The following is a 21,648-nucleotide window of genomic DNA, read 5'->3' on the forward strand; positions in this document are numbered from 1 at the left end:
GTAGCCAGCCCTGAAATCACGCCAGAAGCCTCCCTCGACCCATCTATTCATTATATCATCCCAGTGTGAGCCCCACTCATGGGAACAATATTCAAGTCTCCCAGGACGCAAAGGCAAGACTTACTCATGGGAGGGCATTCTGCTCTTCCTAACTTCCACATTTATTCTCCCCCTCTCTTAGTTTGAGACCCTATGTTTATTCTAGGATTTACCTAGCTAAATTTTTCTCAATATCTGCCCCTTACTAACCCCCTTATCAAGGGCTTCTCCTACTGTAGCATTGCTTAAAAAGAGAAGTAATCGAGGAAAGAAAGAGAAGGGAACTGTGTAACTTTCCTTCTTTCTTTCCTTCTGACTTAAATAAAAGTATTTTCTGCCTTCCAATCAAAGCTCCCTAAGAAGATATGGTACCATGGTTGATATAAACTAAACTGCAGTTTAGTCCTGGCCTAGAACTTGAAGAGCCTTCTCTAAGTCTGTTTCCTTGTCTGTAATCAGAGAAAAACTGCCTGCAGACTGGCTTCGCAGATAAAGGTGATTTGCCCATCTGAATTCCATCCCAGAACCCATATAGTGAAAGAAATTCCGAGGAAAACCGTTTTCACCTACACACAATACAATGTAACAACCTTTAAACAAGTAAAACTCTATTTTTAAACGTTAAGCAGAAACAGGTTGGTTTCCAAGTGTAACAGAACTGCCTTCATAAGCCATTGATTCTTAGCTCTAAACCTGTCTTCCTTAGAAATGACTGCTCTAAGTTCTTCCTCTTCCTCGGATTTCAGATTAAAATGAAATGGGAGTTCAATGCAGACAGGTAAGACTTTGTATGGTGACAGCGGCTCCTAAGACCATGATTTGCAGACTAGTGCATATTGACTGAGCTTGGTTCAGTGATGCCAAGTAGTAGGGCTGCTTCATGTGGTCTAGTACAGCACTCAAGTTTTAAATGCAGCAAGCAGGTCCAGGAAAACGAAAAAAAAAAACCAAAACAAAACAATCAACAAAAGAGAGAAAGCCAGAATTCCCTGTGTTAATCATAGGGATACAAAACGCAGCATGACATCAAATTGGCAGTGCTTGTCTTGGAGGACACAGGAAAAAAAAATTACTCAAGGAGTCTGTAATTGAGACCTGGGCAAAATCCAGTAGCTTACTTTCTCCTTGGGGATTTCACATCAGCTGAGCCAAAGAGAAATGGGATAATTAGGATGTAGACTGGGTGGGCTCTTAACTCAGCCTCTGAGAGCAGTTTAGCTGCAAACTTCAGGCTTGCTCCTGAGTAGGGCCTCCAGCTGGTGGGAGTTCAGCCTGGACTTAAAATCCTCCCTGTCAGAGCAGAAACCTAATGGGCGGGGTTTCAGAGCTGGCGCGGGCTCACAGGGAGTGGTTTTAAATCTGAGTGGGAGTGACTTAGGGTCAGTGGGCGGGGAAAAGGCTAGTGGACATGCAAAGTGGGAGGATCGGAGGGAGGGGACGGCGGCAGGGTGAGGCGATGATGCGGTGGGGGTGGGGGTGGAAGAGAGAGACAACTTCCCAAAGGGAGGGGAAGCCGACCTAGCTCAAGTCAAGTTCCCAGGGGGAGAAGGCGGCGCACAGCGCGGAATGAAGGAAGCCCCGGAGCTGGTTAAGTAGCTGTGGACCTGGTAGGAAAGGTGAGGACTTAGGCCTGGAACTCAGGGCTTGTCCTGCAAGCAGCCACGTGGAGCGGCACCCTGGGAAAGGGGAAGCGGCCCTGCCACCTTTCTCTGGAGGTCCCGGAGTTGCAAAGACCATGGGGCCTGGCTTCAGGAGCCTTGGAGAACTGACTTGGGCTCAGAGGGCGCTGACCTTCCCCCAACCTCAGGTCTCCCAAAGTCTGATTTGAAAGCTCGAGGCCCTGAGCAGGTCCCGTGCTGTACTTGCTCGGTTCTGTCTGACTGCTGAACTCTAGGGACCTGTTGCAGTAGCTTTGCTCTCCCTACATGGGCTGAAATGGAAGGTGGAGGCATCTGTTCCCTGCTCCGGTTTCTTTAACAAACTTCAACAGCAGAATCCACTTTCTCCTGGATTGTTTACCTTCTTGTAGCTGTATTGCAACACTTAAATGTGACTCCTTAGATATCTGAGCAAAGTTTATACGCCCTGATTCTGAGTGGTGGCTGTAAAGATGCCTTAGATATAGTGATACCTGCCAGGGCAGACATCTTCAAATCTCCTCCGACATGGAGTGACTAACAAGCGTTTACTTTTTGTACTCAAGGATACTGCTTTCGTTGCGACAAAGAAAGAATGAGTGGTCCCGGGGACTAGACAACCACTTGGACCATTCCATTTTAGTTTACATAGACAGAAGGGATGGATGGATGTCCAACAGTATCCTTGAGGCCTGGTGCCATTCTATAAATAATGAATTCACGCCAAAAAAAAAAAAAAAAGAAAGAAAAGAAAAAGGAAAGGGAAGAAGAGAGGAGACAAGGAGGGAGAGGGGGAAAGAGAGAGAGAAAGAGAGAGAATCGCAGTGCGCACCGAAAAGAAAAAGATCAGACTATTTCTGACTATCAATCAGTCAGATGACAATTTTCAAAAGGATAATTTGAACACCAGATTCTGCTAGTGTGTCTTTATGAAATTATGATTTTATTTATGGAGGCTGGATGTTACTTTAAAATTATCAAAGTAACTGAAACATAGTATATGTAGTTTTGGAGTCAAAGAGGAAACAGATTTTATTTCTGTTCCTGGTTCCTGAATCCTAGGGATGTCCAAGTACTTATTTTTTGAAATTTACCTAAACTCTAAAGTCTAATTAATTACACAGCCTTGCCAGATAGCTTCATGGTATGGATGAGCAAAATCCTATACAGAATGTTCAAGCAATACAGCTGGAAGGTGTTAGGAGGAGTGGTTTTTGTTTTGTTTTGTTTTGTTTTTCCTGACTCCAAAGCCTGTCCTCTTATCTCTTAGACTATCTCCACCTTGAATATTATTGGCAGGTCCTCCCTCCAATGTATATATCATGAATTGGGCTACAATATAAGAATCATCTCTGGCTTGGTACACCAATGCCAGCTACTCAGGAGGCTAAGGAGGGAGAATTTCAAGTCCCAAGCCAGATTGGGCTACAGAGTAAGACCCTGTGCTGTACTGGCCTAGCATGCATAAAGCCCAGTGTGCAACCCCAACAATAAAAGAATAAAATAATCTTATTTTAAAGAGAAAGGAAATGGCTGCTGATTGGAAGAACTTGGACCTATGAGGCCTCTCTCTGGTTCCAGTTCTGTAGTCACAGAGCTCTGTACACATTGCTTATCTTTCCTAGGTACATAGACGTTCATTGATCTCCAAGTTGTTACTCAACCTAATACTCTATGGATTTATGAAAATAAGATACTGCTTTTAGTTAATGGTGTTTTGGTCACATCTGGTGTTGAAATTACAAGGTGGCCAGAAAGGGTTACTTTATTCAATCAATAAATATGTATTCTGTGCCTGAGTGCTCCTGGGGATTGTAATGAGAGCAAGAGAAATAAAGGCAGCAGACTCTTGAGTTTATATTCTGTTTGGGAGTGAAGGAGCCACCAAATAAATGTACATATTAATATCAGATTAAATTAGTGTGCAGCTCCAACCTGTAAGTCAGGGGCTGTGATGGGTAAGAGCAGAGTGTGCGCTTTAGGTTTGGTGATGGAATGGTCTCACCAATTCAGATTCAGATGTAGGAAGATCAGAAGGACTTAGAGATGTCCCTTTTACTGGGACCGACTAGGGCAGGAAAAGCATGAGCAAATCTGAGGGATTCTAGGAACTTCTGGAAGGTTTCAGCGTCTGACTCAAAATGAAGTTGGAGATTCGAGTGGGAGCAGGTTAGGTAGGGATTTGTGCCATTCGGAAAGGACTGTATATTTCAGTGTTCATCATGGCACAGAGGAGTGACATGAAGGTGGGTATGTTGAAGAAAAAGCAGAAGCTGAGGGTGGCTCAGGTGATGTCAGTGGTGGTGGAGGTGAAGTGTCACATGATTGCTAGAGCATCGCCATGTTTACTTTAACCCCACTGTGCCCTCTTGTGAGTTGGCATTCGCTGTCTTCCCGATGACCTCCTTCTCCCCCCCCCCATATTGCTAACTCCCCCACCGCACACTGCATCTATAACCTTGTTATTTATTTATTCCCTCTTATAAGAACGTCTTGTTTTGAGGACTGTAGTAGGCATGAGAGAGATGGGATCTCTCTATGTAGACCCTGATGTTTGATACTTTACTATGGAGCCCAAGCTGGCCGAAGGCTCAAGTCTCCTTGTGTTTTCTGTGACCTGGGACTATTTTCTCCTGACTGATGTTGTGTCATATGTAAATGAGGCTCTTAAGGATTTACTGAATGAGCGCATCTGTTGAGTAGTTTAGATCTTGATTCCATTGAACTTACTGTTGAGTGTGGTTGGGAAAGAAAATGGGGAAAATCAAAGATTAGTCTTAGTTTGCCACTTCAAAAACCATGATATTCAGGCTAATAATGATTAAAAAGATGGACCAATAGGGGAAAAGATAGAAGACATGTGGTTCATAGTAAGACCTGTAATGTGTAGGTTTCATTTTTTTCTGTCTCTTTGACCAAATACCAGACAAGAAGCAAGTAAAAGAAAGATTTTGCAGGAAATATTACAAATCGCGACAAGTTCCCACACTAGGTAGAGCTACTTTCTGCTCCAGCTGGGTGATCTCAACTTGGCGGTCTCTCTGGACCAGAGCTCCTGAGCCGATGCCGCCAGCCCCACACAATGACTGTCCACCCTACAGTCAGCCATAACAACACCCATTTACCTGGTAGAATGAAAACTCTTAAAGCTTATAATTAACTCTTAAAGTGTATAATTAACCAATCAGATTTATGTATCAATAAATTCTCAATTACAGGATGCCAATACAATAATTTCAGAACCAATTAATGATGATAAAAGCTTTATCCAAATTATTCTAATCTTAATGATATCATAACTACCTGTGACTGATTAAAGCCACACTGGCTCACATCCACCTCTATCTTGGCCTTCTTTTCTCTCCAAAGACACTCTCTGACTCTGCAACTCTTAACTCTGTTTCCCTTTTCCCTGTCCAATCACAGGCCTCCTGCTGCCCTAATATAGTTGGACAGGAAAAATCCTGCTGCAGGAGGAGGCTTTTCTTTTTCCTTTCTGGCTCATAGTTTGAGGGTACAGTTCATTGAGACAGAGAAGGCATGGCAATAGAAACATGTGATAACTGGTTATGTTGTGGTCACAGTCAGGAAGTAGAGAGATGAATGTTGCTGCTCAACTGGCTTTTCCCTTTCTTCCTTTTATTCAGTCTACGACCCTAGCCAGTGAAAATCTGCTTGCCTGCACTCAGGGAAGGCTCCCCCATCAGTTTCTCTTCTCTGGAAACACCCTCACAGAGCAAGATTAAGATGAAAGAGATTCATTGAGCCACATGTTACTCTCTGGGAATTGCTTAGTTTTATTGTTGAGGCACCCTGGAAAAAGCAACTGAAGGAAAGCTGGGTTCCTTTTGGCTCAGAGTTTAGGATACTTCATATCACAGTGAGGAAGGCAGGGCAGAAAGATCCCAGGTTGTGTTGCAACTATGGTCAGCATGCAGAACACGGATCATGGATGCTGGTGCTCAGTCAGCATCTTAGCCAAAGAAATGATAGCACTTCTAGGAGGGGTCATCAAAAGAATCCCAGACAGGCATGGCCCACAACTAATCGAATCAAACTAATTCCTCACAAATGTGCCTGGAGCCTTGTCTTCTAAGCAGTCCTAGGTTCTTATCAAGTTGACAACTTGTGCTGTCACATAGCATTAGATATATGAAGTGGCTTGCAAATACACTTTTGTTGTCTTTGACCTCTGGGGTTGAAGAATGTGTTCCTGCACCCTCACCCAGAGAGCCTTGCCTTTAAGACTGCAGGAGGTCCGAGCCCCATGCATCCAGGAATTTCTGTACCCAATTTACCAGATACCCAGAGAGCCTCATGGAAGGTGCTGTACAAGACTTTTCTTGTGACAGTTGTTCATTTCAGCGTTGGGAGAATAATGGGTGCACTGGATCCCACAGTTCCCTAGTCACCTTTATGATTGTAAACAAAGGGAGAATGAACAACATTTAGGTGCTTAGTTATATTCTTCAAACATAACCAGGTTGAAGTAAAAATACATACAGACTCAATACCTAGTAAGGGTAGAAATCAAGGCTCCCATTTTTATTTAAACACACACACACACATATATATATATACACATATATACATATATACACACACATATATATATACACACACACAACACACATTATTTATTTAGCATGCTGCCACATTTTCCAATAGGGAGTAATAATCATGGATGAATTGTGAAGAGCAAGTCCTTCCCAAATGTAGTTACCAGTTGATGCATTTCCAAAACTGATTCGTCACCAAAGGACATTTGAAATGAATCATGTGTACTCACCGTTGACTAATATTATTTTTCCAATGCAGTTTAAACGACATTTAAAATATGATTTCCTGACTACCTTTACTTGGATATGAGAGTATCCGATCTGGGCTTTGCTCCTTGAATCCTGTAGGCATTGTGCTCTCTTTGACTGGAACTTAAACCAAAGTGAAGCAAGAACAGTTTGCTTTGGGCAGAGCCTGGCTGCATTCTGAGGGTTGCCAGCTATAAATCCATCCTCCCTAGGGGTCAAAAATCAACACTCCCCCTTCTTGTATTCAAACGAGTGATAAGATGGTGATAAATCGCTTGGACGTGAGTGCCCCCGAGCACTGTTTTGATGAATTATGTTGTTCAGGGAATGACCAAAGATTCTCTATTGTCAGTCTGTGATATCCAGTATTGACAATATTCATAAACAGCCTTCTGCCAACTTTGATCTCAGCTTTGCATATTAAATTCTCTGTTACAGGCCATGGCTCTTGGTTCTTAAGCAACTCTTTATTTATTTATTTATTTATTTACTTATTTATTTATTTATTTATTTTACTGAGTTCATGTAGATAATCAGCCTTTTGTTTCTTCTGCTCCCTCCTCATTAAGATGGTGTGAGGTGAGCTTAGTTCTATACAGTAAACACTGTCCTACTTCACAGAAACTGTTAAAATAATAATTATTAATCTTTTTCACTAAATCTGCAGTAGTAACAGTTTATCCTACAGTGGCTTAATTGGGTAATTATTTAGTGTTTGAAAAGCATTTTGAACAGAACATTGGTAAATATTGTTGTTAATTTAATGCTCTTTTGTGTATTTAAACCATGCCTCCACAAAATCTTCAATATTATTGAGAATCAACTAAAATTTCTATCCTGATGTTGCTTACTATTAACTCTGTATACAAACTATATATGTACTGACCTTTAAAACATTCTAAGTATTTTCCTGAACTCTTAAATCTATTTCTCACTCACGCCATCACACTGCTAGCATCTCCTTTTTTTTAGTAGCTTACACATCTGGGAAGTTAAATGCTTTCAGTCTTATCTCTAATAGCCTATAGTCCTCACCCCAGTTCTGTCCAGTTCCCATCATACCATTGATACTTACATTATGTGATAGCTGTTTAACTTTCTACTTAGCTTCCTGGTTTATTTTGTCTAAGGCCATGCCTTCAACTCCCACCTGATGCCATCAAAATCTGTCACATTGTGTTCCATTGAATGACACAGTCTGGCCTGCCTTTCCTACAACATCAACACTCCATTTATAGAACTCTAGACATCCAGGAGTAGCTAAAGGGCTTTTCTGTAGTTTAGATTAGATGGCCCCCAGTATTGGACTACATTTGTTTGTTCACTCTCCCATAACAAAATACCACAAACTGGGTGGCTTAAAAAACAGAACTGGATTTTCTCACAATCAAGTGACTGGAAGTTCAAGCTCCACTCAGATGGATTGTCTTCTCCTGGGGCCCTTCTCTTTGGCTGGCAGACTTCTTCCTGTGTCTGTGCATCGCCCCCTCCCCCCTGCATGTCTGTGTTCTGATATCTTCTTATGAAAACACCCAGTCCTGTTGGGTTAGTGCTACCTTGGCAACATTGTTCAGCAAAGTTCCTCTGAAAGACCCTTTCAACAAGTACTCTTGTTCTGAGGCACTGCAGGTCAGAAATTCAAATGCGTGGATACTGGGGGACAGGGTAATTCCAGTGTACTATGGTTTGCAAGCTGCTAAGTGATGAATGCAAATCTCTGGAGTGTACTTTATTCAGGAACTTCTCTTGAATGTTATTTGAAAGGAAACTTTATGCTTGTGACTTAACATTGAAGTAATTAGATAAAAATGAAGCAATATCACTCAGTGAATTAGGCAGAATTTATTAGACAGTCTCTCTCTCTCTACATATATATATAGTATACTATATATAGTCAACTTTATGCCTTAGCAACGGTTATTTATTTATTTATTTATTTATTTTTTAGTAATTTGCAAGCATTTTTTATCCAAGTTTTTTCTCTAAATCAAATGTTCTCCTGGGCACATAGTAAATTCTAAGCTAGGTTGGGCCTAAGTAAGTAAAAAGAAAACAAAAGGAGAGAAAAAGAAAGGGATGATATGTGTAGCCCTCAGTGATACAAGATATGACACTTACGAGCCTGAATGAGATGAAGTTTACATGCATAAGTCAAATAATTCTTACATAAGAACAATGGCTTTAGTTCTGTGATTGTCAATTTTCATTTTTAACCATATTGAACCTGGGATCACCTAGTAGGCATACAAGCATTTTTTTTACTGAGGGAATTTCTGAAGAAGCTTAAGTGCAGAAGACTCACCCTGAATGTGGGCAGCACCATCTCCTGGCCTGGGGTCACAGACTGAATAAAAAGAGGTAAAGGCAAACACAGAAGTGGATGCTCACAGTCATCTATAGCATGGAACACAGGGCCCCCAATGGAGGAGCTAGAGAAAGTACCCAAGGAGCTGAAGGGGTCTGCAACCCTATAAGTGGAACAATAATATGAACTAACCAGTACCCCCAGAGCTCAAATCTCTAGCTGCATATGTAGCAGAAGATGGCCTACTTGGCTATCATTGGGAAGAGAGGCCCCTTGGTCAAACAAACTTTATATGCCTCAGTAGAGGGGAACGCCAGAGCCAAGAAGTGGGAGTGGGTGGATAGGGGAGAAGGGCGGGGGAAGGGTATAGTGAACTTTCAGGATAACATTTGAAATGTAAATGAAGAAAATATCTTTAAAAAAAAGAGGGAGAGAGAGAGAGAAAGGAGAAAGTAAGCTGAGCACCAGCATTCATCACTCTCTGCTTCCTGATTGTGCCACGATGCCACCAGCTGCCTCACGATTCTCCTGGCATGCTTTCTCCACTATGAAGGGATGCACTCTCAAACCATGAGCCAGAATAGTTTCTTCCCTTTTTTTATTGCTTCTGGTCAGGTCACAACAATGAAGAGTGTGTAACCAGTACACATTAACAGCTGCTCCACCTAGAAAGCACTGCTGGAACCCTTATGTAAGGAGGCTCTGATAATGCCTTTCATAGCTAAATGTGATGTCCATGACTTCCACAACTCAGTACTCTTCTGCTATCTTTTCAGAGTCTTGGGATGCGGTTTCTTGAATTCAGTCTTTGACTTAGCAGCCTGTTCATTCACCACCATCTCAACCATTGAGCTTTCTGCCCAGGGCTGTCTAGAAACTACTCTCTGCTGTAGGAAGAGCAGTCTTAGAGGTTGACATTAGGCAAGAGTGTGTTCCTCAGAGGGGCGATTTTTCTGAGGCCCAGTCCGCTTCTGTCGTTTGCAGTGTATTCCAAGGTCTTCGAGGGAAACTCCCACTGGACCTCACTGGTCTCCTGTTTCTCATGCCTGATGTAGGGTTCCATTGATTTCTATGCTGCTTTGAACTTGATTTATTAGCACTCAGTCAAGCACGTTTTCAAGAGTTGTCCTCTTTCTCCTCTCAACTAGATATCTTGTAGCAACTCAGTTCCTTAGTAAGGTAGGATCTTCTACTTCAACTTCTGGCATTACTGAGCCTTTGTTACGCTATTGATGAGGCAGAAGGGGACGGCTCTTGTGCTCAGTATTGCAGTGTCACTCGACTGGCTTAGTCACCCTTCATTCTCCTCAGCAGGATCTTTTCCCTCTTTCTTTATGAGTCTATGGGGCAGACAGAGGGAAACAGTTCAAAGTTACAGTTCCAGGCTTAAATTACTTTTCTTGAAGGGTCTGTAGATTTCTCTTCTATTAAATTTCAATTAACCATTAGGCTTGTGCCATATCAATTTTGGTACAGTGAGGATCTTCACAAGCCTGTGCTACTATTTGTCTTCTCTATAGTATGGTTTAAAAAAATGGAATTTTGCAATATGTTATTGAAAATACAATATAATGGCATTGTAGGGTGTGTGTGTGTGTGTGTGTGTGTGTGTGTGTGTGTGGTTGTGTGTAAGAATGTTTCCATTTTATTAAATTTTTGTTTGTAACACCCTATCCAAAATAAGTTTATATTATTTACTACTTTCAATGCAATAGTTTCACAGCATTTTTATATTTTGCTTGATATTTTTGTCTTTGATTTTATTTTTGGTGCTGGAGATCAAGACCAGAACTATGCTTACCACAGTGTTAAACTCTCACCCTCAGACACTATAGCAAATTCTTGTATGTAGTTTCTGTATAGAGAATGATGGACAAAACTTTGGAGTTTTAGTCTATACATATTACAAAGCTTAATAAGTAACTCTATTCTGTCTGACAATAATACCTTAATCCATATTTGTTAAATCATATATCATATTTATGTCTTTAAACAAACATCATTTAAAATAATGTCCACAATTATAGGATCAATAAACAGGTCTGAGAGTTGAAATTGGATAATAGCTTTCTCTGCCCAGATAGAAGTCAGGATTATATTTCTGATGAGTTGGGAGCAGTGTTGGTAGTTACTTCTGTAACAGGCTTGAAAATGAACCTTATAAAATGCTGTAGACATGTTGTCAGTCTGAATTTTCACAAACAATGCAAGTTTTACCCATTCCAATGAAACTGGGTTCATTGTCCTATCACCTTCAAGAGACTATTATTTCTATATGCTGTTTGTCAGCCAATACACTATTTAACTATGGCTTTACCTTAATATATATGAAATTGCCACACAATTGCGCTTATTATATTTTCCTGGAGTAGAATGAAATAAATACTCGATTAAACCATTTTAAAATGCTCATGCATCACCTAATGTCAATTCAAAACAGCAATGAGAAAAATATGAAACATTTTTTTCAAACATTCATAAAACATTAACAAAACCCAAGTGGATTATTGTATTGTATTGACTTTTTAAAACTATACATCACTGTCCACTTAGTAATAAAACATTTATTTGTTGTTTGAAGCTAAACCTTCAGAATAGCTTCTGTGTTTCTACTATAATGACCAGAAATTGCTGTTAAACTGTGCGTCCATACACACGTACATAGGTAGACCATGGATCACTTTCACAGTACTTAGGAAATGATAGTTCTGACTTGCTTCCCTGGAAGGTCTTAGTTGAGGGCTAATGGAGCTGTCATTATGTGAACCTGACTTCTGCTTTATTCTTATGAGCAGTGTAAAGGGGAACAGATACTTAACAGCCTGGAAGTTCTGGGTTGTAAAGTCACTTGATTTCATTCATCTCTTAGTAGTAATGTGTGATTTCCATACTGTAAAAGAAGAATTTTAGGAAAAGGCATCAGTAGGCTTCATATTTCTTGTAGAGAAGATATATAGTTGCCTATTACATATATATTCTCTGTCTCTGTCTCTTCTCACTCTGTCTATGTCTTGCTCTCTGTCTGTGTGTGTCTCTCTCTCTCCCAATCTTATCTCATTCTCTCTCTTCCTCTGTCTCTCCATCTCTCTGTCTCTGTCTCTCTCTCATCATTTAATATGTGTTATATACTATAACTTTTTGGATGGGGGAATTCACCTAATAAATCAAGAATTATTTCCATTGCTTTCAGAATTCTGAGAGGACAAAATCGAATACTTTTCTAAATGGCAAGATATGTATAATAAATACGATTTCTCTTCTTATATCAAGTATACATGGTTTTAAACATGATTTGAAAATTTACAGTTATTTATTTATTATGTGTCTATATCTCTGTGTGTGAGCATGACATGACTTGCAGTAGACATCAGAGAGCAGCATCAGTAGTCATTTCTGTCTTACCATGCAGATCTTGGGATTTGAACTCATGTCCTAAGGCTTGGTGGCAAGGACCCTGACTCACTGAGCCATCTTACTAGCCCCCCAACATTCATTTTTTTTTAAACCTTCAGTCATATCTAGTAGTAGAGCAAATGATAAAAACTGATAACCAAATATAATAAAGGCACATTTTATACCAGTACATCATGGAAAATTCATGAGATAAATTTACTGGAAAGAATAAGCCAGGAAATGAAATTTAATTTCATAGGAGGCCTAAACAAGACCCAAAGCAGTCTGGGGTGGTGAGGGCTGTAAAGATTTTACCTATGAAGTTAAAAATAACTTCAAAGGAAGGACAGCTAATTCTGTTTATGTAATCGGTTTATATTGCTCCACAGCTTGTTGGTAAAAGTAGCTTTGAGTACTTAGAGAATATATCTTTATCCTTTCTGTGTTCCAATTAAAAAAGTGTTATTGCTTCTTTTTGGAAAGTAGAGCCTTGGAGTAATTTTGAGGTCTTTTGGGTGTCCACAGTCCCAGAAAGGGAAGACTAAACACCACTGTCGGTCAGAATGGTACACTGCTCCATGACCAAGAAGACACACAATAATCTGAGGCACTGACAGTTGGTAACTCCTCTACTGTTAATGTCATCAGAGAATACATATCTCAAATCTGTTCCCTGTGTTTTCAGACCCACAGTGGCTCTGAAACCCAGCACATCCTTTCCAGTCAAGTTAATTTATTCACCCATCCATAAACATTTATAGAATGCCTGCTTTGGGCCAGGCATGGTGCTAAGTGCTGCAATGACGTTGTTCTCACTTCAACATTGAGCAGGGAAGATTCTTCATGAGTTATGAGAATCTGTTTGCAATTCTCCTGTGGGATCCCCCGAGAATACTAGGAGATTAGAGGCCCCTCCAATGAACACAATATTCTGCCAGTCCCTGCCATGTGTGCCATTTGTCATTGACACTATGACAGTCATTTTACACAGTGGTATCAACTATGGAAACCAAGGAGACTTCTGGGGGGATGGGCAGCATTTTTCTCCATGATACTTTATTTTTCCTGGTATTTGATCTGATGCTACATGAGAAAAGCTGTTTCTTCTTCCCCTAACAATCCAGAACACTGCCGTTTCCATTCCCTGCATGGAAAACACTAGAGGAGGAAAAGATGAGTTTATTTGGCCTGTGACACTGGTCACGAGAAAACCCACTGTTACACCATCTGAAGAGGGAACTCATCCAGGCTGTAGCCAGGTGTGTGTGTGTGCGTGTGTGCATGTCTGTCTGTCTGTCTGTCTGTCTCTGTATGTGTATAAAATAAAAGTAAAGAATAAGGTAGAATATAGTTTACTTCATTCGTTCATTCATTCATTCAATGTGTTTGTGTGTCACTATCTTTCACTCCTTTGTGTGTTCATTCTCCCACCCTTCTCTACCCCTTTTTCTACTCTTTTAACCCCCTAACACTAGATAGGTGATAAAAATGATAGAGGAGGAAGGGGGTGGCACTATCATTAGACTACTCCTGCTGATTAGGAGCATCAAGTTCCTTGAGGCAAGTTTGATCTTCGCAGCCAGAATATCTAATTTTTTCTTCTTTCTTCTTTGTGCATGACTACTTAACCAGTCCACTACCAACGGCAACCAACCAACAACACACACTGTCTCTGGAGCCATAGCACTGATATACCCTAGGAAAAGTCCCATGAATGCTAAACATCACACAAACTATCTACAGGTGGTAGAACCATGCCTCTGCTAGAGCACGAGGCAAATCATAGTCAGGTACTGCAGACTATCTGAAGCAGCCTTATTTTCCAACATCTGGGATAAAAAAAGAAAATATAATACTATTATAATTATAATATAAAATATAATATAGAACATATTATTGTGTTTTTTTAAAGAAACCAAAATTCTCACTGCATATGTGTGCGACCCAGACTGTTGAATACAGTAGCAGGAAATAGGAGTTACTGTCAATTATGAGCTTCTGTGGAGAACCAAACCTAGGCCCTCAGTAAGAGCAGTACATCTTCTTCACCACTGAGTCATCTCTCCAGCCCTGGCTCACCTCTTTTAAACACCCCATCCTCTTAGAAACTAACCTACTCCTCTAAGCTCAGCCATCATTAGTTCCTTCATAGGATTGTCCTGATCCAGGCATTCCAACAAAAGCCCCACTCTTCAAGGTCTCAAGCCCCCTTACATACTGTTAAATGTGGGGGTATGCCCACAACACTCCTTAGATGCCCTGGGGTATGTATTCTGCTAGAGTTCTTTTCTCTTCCTGGAATTAGTGAATACAAAAAGACCATCCAGGGGCTCATAACAAGTACTCCATTTCCTGCCATGATGCTTGTACTCACCACACTCAACTCTTTTCCTAGTTATTAGCCATTTCTTCTAGTTGGGGAATGTACTTTAGTGATGGAGCAGTTGCCTAGCATGCCGAAGGGCTTGGGCTCCATCAACACTACAAACAACAGCAATGAGTTCTTCATTGAATCTCAGCCAGTCACTTCAGAGTACGTCCCTTATCATGAAAGTATTCGTTGCAAACCTGATTGCAAACTCCTTGTAGAGAGGAACCCTGTATACGTTTACTTTGTCTGCCAGAAAAGTACTGATCCAGCTTGCTACTGTTGCTTGAGTCCTGACAAACAAACCCAAACCTTAACGTCTTAGGAAATGACAAGTAGCCAAGGGTTGTCTGATGGCCTTATTGTGGAATGCACTGTCCTTTGGAGAAGGTGGACACCATGATGCTGTGTGACACTCTTTTTCCTTTTCAAGCTCTTATATCACAGTGACTTGGCTCCATCGTAATTAATCTTGTGTGGCGATGCAGTGACGGTGAGATGATTTCTCTAGAGGATCTATGGTAATACTATTAAACTGCTCTTACAATGTCAGAATGATTGCCGCAGAGCATGCGGGGACTGTGCTTATGTGATTATGATATTATAGTGATGGGTGATTACCATAGGAAACTACTAATTCAACCCTACAGGGACTTGCATTATGAAGCCATTATAACATGAGATTATAATAACACAATAACTTGGATGCACATTCGTGATGTGAAAACTAAAAGCTAATTGGAATGCAAGTACCATTTCCATTAAATTGTAATTAAACACTGAGAGCAATGCTTGTTTAAATTTGAGATGGAGACATACAATTCAGAAAGGAAAACTGTGGGCTTTCAAAAAAAAAAAAAAAAAGCATATTGAGCGTAAGCTTAAAAATGTTTAGGAGCCGTTCTCAGCTGTACCTCTCAGTACTAACTGCATGGAGTGGCTTCTCTCAGAAAGCATCATCAAGAACTGGGACCAAGCATCCAATCCAAGGTACTGGCTCCAGTCGCCGTGGGGTCACCCCCAGCCATTCACATTCCCAACTCCCTTGTTTCATTTCTCCTGTAGACATCATACTTTATGTTGCCAAGTAGAAGAGAGTGAAGCAATATGTTTTTTTTTTCACAGAAAATTACATATGTGCATCTGTATGTGAACCGCAAAACCAACCCATGTTTGTTTATTTATACTTATTATTTTGTGATCCTGAGGGTTGAACCCAAGATCTCATGCATGCTAGGTAGGTGATCCCTAGACCCAAAACAATCCATGTTTGAAAGAGGTAAGAACAAAGGAAAAGGAGACTTTTATTTTCCCCTTTTTTGTCCTTGTCCTTTTTTTTCTTTCTTTCTTTTTTAAATTGCTTTAAAAAAAAAATCCCATCCTGAGGCTGGACAGATGGCTCAAAGGTTAAGAGTCGTTAAGAGTACTGACTGTACTTCCAGAGGACCCAGGTTCAATTCAATTCCCAGCACCCTCACGGGAGCTCACAACTGTCTGTAACTCCAAGATCTGACACCTTCACACAGACATACATGCAGGCAAAACACCAGTGCACATAGAATAAAATATGTTTTTTTTTTTTTTTTTAAATAAATGAGGCCCGAGATTGTAGCTCAGTGCAGCAGTGTGAGCTTAGCTGGGAAATTGGTCTCCTGCTTTTCTGGAGCTGAGGCCTGACCTTGCACTTCCTAAGCAAGTGCTGTCCCACTGAGTTAAGTTCCCAGCAATGACTGACAAATCTCACCCCCCACCCCCAGATGACTCTCACACACCCTGCTGCTGGAGATGGAGCCCAGGAACTTTGGCATGCTAGGCATGCACTTTATCCAGGCATTCCCGCATGGCCATGTTTTCTATGCCCAATATCCTCTCCTTTCTTCAAAAATTTGCATTTGTAATACTTTTATAATATAATTATTTATTCCTTTCCACCCTTCCCTGTTATAAAGTCTATTTCTTATCCAAGAGAATCCAGTCGATAGGTTCTTGTTGGTTTGTGTTTTTTTTTTTTTTTTTTTTTTTTTTTTTTTTTGTGGAAGCAAAGATTTATTTTTAGCCCACAGTTCAACTTTTTTTTTCCCCATTTTTTATTAGGTATTTCGCTCATTTACATTTGCAATGCTATACCAAAAGTCCCCCATAGCCACCCACCCCCTCTCCCCTACCCACCCACTCCCCTTTTATGGCCCTGGCGTTCCCCTGTACTGGGGCATATACAGTTTGTGTGTCCAATGGGCCTCTCTTTCCAGTGATGGCCGACTAGGCCATCTTTTGATGCATATGCAGCTAGAGTCAAGAGCTCCGGGGTACTGGTTAGTTCATAATGTTGTTCCACCTATAGGGTTGCAGATCCCTTTAGCTTCTTTGGTACTTTCTCTAGCTCCTTCATTGGGGGCCATGTGATCCATCCAATAGCCGACTGTGAGCATCCACTTCTATGTTTGCTAGGCCCAGGCATACTCTGACAAGAGACAGCTATATCAGGGTCCTTTCAGCATAATCTTGCTAGTGTATGCAATGGTGTCAGCATTTGGAAGCTGATTATGGGATGGATCCCCGGATATGGTAGTGTCTACATGGTCCATCCTTTTATCTCAGCTCCAAACTTTGTCTCTGTAACTCCTTCCAAGGGTGTTTTGTTCCCAATTCTAAGGAGGGGCATAGTGTTCACACTTCAGTCTTCATTTTTCTTGAGTTTCATGTGTTTAGGAAATTGTATCTTATATCTTGGGTATCTTAGGTTTTGGGCTAATATCCACTTATCAGTGAGTACATATTGTGTGAGTTCCTTTGTGAATGTGTTACCTCACTCAGGATGATGCCCTCCAGGTCCATCCATTTGGCTAGGAATTTCATAAATTCATTCTTTTTAATAGCTGAGTAGTACTCCATTGTGTAGATGTACCACATTTTCTGTATCCATTCCTCTGTTGAGGGGCATCTGGGTTCCTTCCAGCTTCTGGCTATTATAAATAAGGCTGCTATGAACATAGTGGAGCATGTGTCCTTCTTACCAGTTGGGGCATCTTCTGGATATATGCCCAGGAGAGGTATTGCTGGATCCTCCGGTAGTACTATGTCCAGTTTTCTGAGGAACCACCAGACTGATTTCCATAGTGGTTGTACAAGCCTGCAATCCCACCAACAATGGAGGAGTGTTCCTCTTTCTCCACATCCACGCCAGCATCTGCTGTCACCTGAATTTTTGATCTTAGCCATTCTGACTGGTGTGAGGTGGAATCTCAGGGTTGTTTTGATTTGCATTTCCCTGATGATTAAGGATGTTGAGCATTTTTTCAGGTGCTTCTCTGCCATTCGGTATTCCTCAGGTGAGAATTCTTTGTTCAGTTCTGAGCCCCATTTTTTAATGGGGTTATTTGATTTTCTGAAGTCCACCTTCTTGAGTTCTTTATATATGTTGGATATTAGTCCCCTATCTGATTTAGGATAGGTAAAGATCCTTTCCCAATCTGTTGGTGGTCTTTTTGTCTTATTGACGGTGTCTTTTACCTTGCAGAAACTTTGGAGTTTCATTAGGTCCCATTTGTCAATTCTCGATCTTACAGAGCAAGCCATTGCTGTTCTGTTCAGGAATTTTTCCCCTGTACCCATATCTTCAAGGCTTTTCCCCACTTTCTCCTCTATAAGTTTCAGTGTCTCTGGTTTTATGTGAAGTTCCTTGATCCACTTAGATTTGACCTTAGTACAAGGAGATAAGTATGGATCGATTCGCATTCTTCTACATGATAACAACCAGTTGTGCCAGCACCAATTGTTGAAAATGCTGTCTTTCTTCCACTGGATGGTTTTAGCTCCCTTGTCGAAGATCAAGTGACCATAGGTGTGTGGGTTCATTTCTGGGTCTTCAATTCTATTCCATTGGTCTACTTGTCTGTCTCTATACCAGTACCATGCAGTTTTTATCACAATTGCCCTGTAGTAAAGCTTTAGGTCAGGCATGGTGATTCCACCAGAGGTTCTTTTATCCTTGAGAAGAGTTTTTGCTATCCTAGGTTTTTTGTTATTCCAGATGAATTTGCAAATTGCTCCTTCTAATTCGTTGAAGAATTGAGTTGGAATTTTGATGGGGATTGCATTGAATCTGTAGATTGCTTTTGGCAAGATAGCCATTTTTACAATGTTGATCCTGCCAATCCATGAGCATGGGAGATCTTTCCATCTTCTGAGATCTTCTTTAATTTCTTTCTTCAGAGACTTGAAGTTTTTATCATACAGATCTTTTACTTCCTTAGTTAGAGTCACGCCGAGATATTTTATATTATTTGTGACTATTGTGAAGGGTGTTGTTTCCCTAATTTCTTTCTCAGCCTGTTTATTCTTTGTGTAGAGAAAGGCCATTGACTTGTTTGAGTTAATTTTATATCCAGCTACTTCACCAAAGCTGTTTATCAGGTTTAGGAGTTCTCTGGTGGAATTTTTAGGGTCACTTATATATACTATCATATCATCTGCAAAAAGTGATATTTTGACTTCCTCTTTTCCAATTTGTATCCCCTTGATCTCCTTTTGTTGTCAAATTGCTCTGGCTAATACTTCAAGTACTATGTTGAAAAGGTAGGGAGAAAGTGGGCAGCCTTGTCTAGTCCCTGATTTTAGTGGGATTGCTTCCAGCTTCTCTCCATTTACTTTGATGTTGGCTACTGGTTTGCTGTAGATTGCTTTTATTATGTTTAGGTATGGGCCTTGAATTCCTGATCTTTCCAAAACTTTTATCATGAATGGGTGTTGGATCTTGTCAAATGCTTTTTCTGCATCTAACGAGATGATCATGTGGTTTTTGTCTTTGAGTTTGTTTATATAATGGATTACATTGATGGATTTTCGTATATTAAACCATCCCTGCATCCCTGGAATAAAACCTACTTGGTCAGGATGGATGATTGCTTTAATGTGTTCTTGGATTCGGTTAGCGAGAATTTTATTAAGGATTTTTGCATCGATATTCATAAGAGAAATTGGTCTGAAGTTCTCTATCTTTGTTGGATCTTTCTGTGGTTTAGGTATCAGAGTAATAGTGGCTTCATAAAATGAGTTGGGTAGAGTACCTTCTACTTCTATCTTGTGAAATAGTTTGTGCAGAACTGGAATTAGATCTTCTTTGAAGGTCTGATAGAACTCTGCACTAAACCCATCTGGTCCTGGGCTTTTTTTGGCTGGGAGACTATTAATAACTGCTTCTATTTCTTTAGGGGATATGGGACTGTTTAGAAGGTCAACTTGATCCTGATTCAACTTTGGTACCTGGTATCTGTCCAGAAATTTGTCCATTTCGTCCAGGTTTTCCAGTTTTGTTGAGTATAAGCTTTTGTAGAAGGATCTGATGGTGTTTTGGATTTCTTCAGGATCTGTTGTTATGTCTCCCTTTTCATTTCTGATTTTGTTGATTAGGATTTTGTCCCTTTGCCCTCTAGTGAGTCTAGCTAAGGGTTTATCTATCTTGTTGATTTTCTCAAAGAACCAACTCCTCGTTTGGTTAATTCTTTGAATAGTTCTTCTTGTTTCCACTTGGTTAATTTCACCCCTGAGTTTGATTATTTCCTGCCGTCTACTCCTCTTGGGTGAATTTGCTTCCTTTTTTTCTAGAGCTTTTAGATGTGTTGTCAAGCTGCTAGTATGTGCTCTCTCCCGTTTCTTCTTGGAGGTACTCAGAGCTATGAGTTTCCCTCTTAGAAATGCTTTCATTGTGTCCCAAAGGTTTGGGTACGTTGTGGCTTCATTTTCATTAAACTCTAAAAAGTCGTTAATTTCTTTCTTTATTCCTTCCTTGACCAAGGTATCATTGAGAAGAGTGTTGTTCAGTTTCCACGTGAATGTTGGCTTTCCATTCTTAATGTTGTTATTGAAGATCAGTCTTAGGCCATGGTGGTCTGATAGGATACATGGGACAATTTCAATATTTTTGTATCTGTTGAGGCCTATTTTGTGACCAATTATATGGTCAATTTTGGAGAAGGTCCCGTGAGGTGCTGAGAAGAAGGTATATCCTTTTGTTTTAGGATTAAATATTCTGTAGATATCTGTCAGGTCCATTTGTTTCATAACTTCTGTTAGTTTCAGTGTGTCCCTGTTTAGTTTCTGTTTCCACGATCTGTCCATTGATGAAAGTGGTGTGTTGAGGTCTCCCACTATTATTGTGTGAGGTGCAATGTGTGCTTTGAGCTTTACTAAAGTGTCTTTAATGAATGTGGCTGCCCTTGCATTTGGAGCGTAGATATTCAGAATTGAGAGTTCCTCTTGGAGGATTTTACCTTTGATGAGTATGAAGTGTCCCTCCTTGTCTTTTTTGATAACTTTGGGTTGGAAGTCGATTTTATCCGATATTAGAATGGCTACTCCAGCCTGTTTCTTCAGACCATTTGCTTGGAAAATTGTTTTCCAGCCTTTCACTCTGAGGTAGTGTCTGTCTTTTTCCCTGAGATGGGTTTCCTGTAAGCAGCAGAATGTTGGGTCCTGTTTGTGTAGCCAGTCTGTTAGTCTATGTCTTTTTATTGGGGAATTGAGTCCATTGATATTAAGAGATATTAAGGAAAGGTAATTGTTGCTTCCTGTTATTTTTGTTGTTAAAGTTGGCATTCTGTTCTTGTGGCTGTCTTCTTTTAGGTTTGTTGAGGGATTATCTTCTTGTTTTTTCTAGGGCGTGGTTCCCGTCCTTGTATTGGTTTTTTTCTGTTATTATCCTTTGAAGGGCTGGATTCGTGGAGAGATAATGGGTGAATTTAGTTTTGTCGTGGAATACTTTGGTTTCTCCATCTATGGTAATTGAGAGTTTGGCTGGGTATAGTAGCCTGGGCTGGCATTTGTGTTCTCTTAGTGTCTGTATAACATCTGTCCAGGCTCTTCTGGCTTTCATAGTCTCTGGTGAAAAATCTGGTGTAATTCTGATAGGCTTGCCTTTATATGTTACTTGACCTTTTTCCCTTACTGCTTTTAGTATTCTATCTTTATTTAGTGCATTTGGTGTTCTGATTATTATGTGTCGGGAGGAATTTCTTTTCTGGTCCAGTCTATTTGGAGTTCTGTAGGCTTCTTGTATGTTCATGGGCATCTCTTTCTTTAGATTTGGGAAGTTTTCTTCAA

General features: G+C 40.5%; 1 protein-coding gene across 5 annotated transcripts in view; it reads left to right on the forward strand.

The window, feature by feature from the left end:
• Window positions 1–1,493: 1,493 nt before the first annotated feature.
• Window positions 1,494–21,648, forward strand: part of Pter (phosphotriesterase related) — a 79,418-nt gene continuing 59,263 nt past the window's right edge. For 3 of the 5 annotated variants that reach the window (NM_001305437.1, NM_008961.3, NM_001305436.1), the window contains exon 1: window positions 1,498–1,655. The gene's annotated coding sequence lies outside the window, so the exon portion shown is untranslated. Of the gene's footprint in view, window positions 1,656–21,648 lie in introns of all 5 variants that reach the window. The other 2 variants (XM_006497401.2, XM_006497402.2) reach the window with 1 other exon arrangement.

The sequence above is a fragment of the Mus musculus genome, chromosome 2 (genome assembly GCF_000001635.26).
Source record: "Mus musculus strain C57BL/6J chromosome 2, GRCm38.p6 C57BL/6J".
Taxonomy (NCBI): Eukaryota; Metazoa; Chordata; class Mammalia; order Rodentia; family Muridae; genus Mus; species Mus musculus.